A 2334-nucleotide genomic window follows, 5' to 3' on the forward strand; every position below is an offset into this window, starting at 1 on the left:
TCCCCCCCCCCCCCCCCCCCCCCACACCGTATACGTTCAGGTTTCATATTACTCACTGCTTCTTGTTTCCGGTTCTTTCCGCTCACACACACACATACACACACACACACCACACCCTGTCTATTCACACTGACTGTCTATCCTTTGTATGCTTATTCCAATAAGGGCTTTATGTATTGTCACAACATGATTAATGCAGTTTTTGCAAAAGGCAATTATTGCCAGCAGAATGGCAGAGCCACACACGTGAGGTAATCACAACAGACCACTGCTCGAGCTGCAGCTCCCGCTCTGCCACTAGCCCTCATCCAGACAGAGAGCACAGCGAAATAGATTTGTAAAAAGGTCATTGGAATAAATTGCCTTTTAGGTACAGTAAAATGTTTTTTCTATGTGTCCTCCGGCAACAAAAACTGCCTCTCAAGTCATTGAGCCGTATGAGTGGCATATTCATTAGATAGTCTGTTTGTGACATTTATGATAAATAAGAAGATTATGTGTTTGTTTATATGGTAGGCACTGTTCAAGTACATCGGTAAGGACATATTTGATTATTTAATTCTTTAGGCCACACTGCAGTGAAAGTGAGGCGCTAATTAGCTGGTGTGTTGCAGTGTCTTGTACGATATTCACATTACATTACATTTTTGGAAAACAGACTGGAGGCTGGAATCCTACTTAGCTTAATGTAATGCATCCTTAGCTTAATGTTATGAATTAAGATGCTGTTAATGTTGAATAAAGCAACAGCCATGTCTCACAAACTCTAACCGCGATACCCAAATCCTGTTCCATGTTCATGTCATATGGGTTAGGAAACCCTAATCCTAACCCAGAAGTAGTAAAAAATACTACAAACTGTCTAACACTATATCAATTTAATGTGGGTTTAAGAATGAGCAACAAGTTGTATTTTTTGGAGCTATCGTCAAAATCAGAGTTACCCAGTCATACATACAACCTGGACCTGACTACTGTTGCCAAGGTAGAAACTCCTATTCTGTATGAAACAAACCCTCTAAAAACATTCCTGAGGTCAACTAAACAAGGCTAAGCTAGCTTAACTGTCTTAAAATTATTTTCCAAAGAGCCTTTTTCCTACCTTGCTGTTGTTGTTCTTGCTGGGGTAGGAAAAGTGTTTAGACATTTTTAAACATTGAGACTGTCCCCTTCTGGTGGACCACCATGGGACCTTATTTTGGAAAAATACATGTAGTGAACGGCATGAGACAAAAAGAAATTGTGCCATGAATTAAACATACGATGTTTCATATGTGTAATTCATGGCACAATTCAAACAGGATCAAAACAAATTTTGTCTATGGCTGTAGACTATCGTTGACATATTTTCTCTGAAATATGGTCCCATAAGGAGAGGGACCTCGCTACTCTATACTACTCATTAGGGAGGGGCGTCCCACCTGCTGCTCCAGGTAGCAGACACAAGAGCATATGTTCTTTTATTAGTCTGTGTTTGTGTGTGTGCAACCACGTCCGTTCATGCATGTGTGCTCGAGGTGCTGTTTCTCCATTAATGTCTGTGTTTGCATGGGAGGGGGAGGGCCGGCTCTCAGATTCCTGGGTCTCTTGGTGTGAGCTGTGCTGTGCTCCAGCGGTTCCATTTGGCCAACAACACCCCCACACCCCCCTCCCCAACCCCTCTAACCCCCATTAGACAACCTTTACAAGTCCTGTCTGCCAAGATCAGGTCTGATCCTGTTAACTCTTTGCTTATTATCGTCTAACACACTGAAGCTGGAGACACACACACATGAAGAGGGTGAAGCTAATATAAATGTGACTGGCAATAACACAATGCAACTGAACACAAAGCTGCAACAGGAAAATGGTGTAATCGTGGTTACTCTCTCAAATGACTTCCCTTTTCAGAGTAAGCGACATACTGAGAAATTTCCATCTTGACAAGCTCTTTAATCAGATCTGATATTTATTTTGATATTTTGAGTGTTTGATTTTCTTGAACCTGAACTCTCTTGTACAGAATAAGGCAGAACTGAGTGTTCTGCCTTATTCTGCCAAGTTGTAAAGGGTCAGTTGACTCAAAACAACACCTAAAACCCTTTCTTCATTTGACTCTATAGTGGGATGCACATTAGCTGTACAGATAGTTGAGGTTTAATTTGTCCTGGTATTCAGATATCCATCCTAGAAATGTCAGCCTCCCTTCAATATAATGGTGGTGACTGTGGATATTCCACAGAATACACAGTCAACAGTTTCAGAGAAACAATTTCTTTGGGAGCGAGCAGTTCTACTGAAAACTATCCACAGCAGGGTGGATTACCAAGAGAAACCGGGACAGCTCAGTATGTT

Source organism: Micropterus dolomieu, linkage group LG08 (genome assembly GCF_021292245.1).
Source record: "Micropterus dolomieu isolate WLL.071019.BEF.003 ecotype Adirondacks linkage group LG08, ASM2129224v1, whole genome shotgun sequence".
Taxonomy (NCBI): domain Eukaryota; kingdom Metazoa; phylum Chordata; class Actinopteri; order Centrarchiformes; family Centrarchidae; genus Micropterus; species Micropterus dolomieu.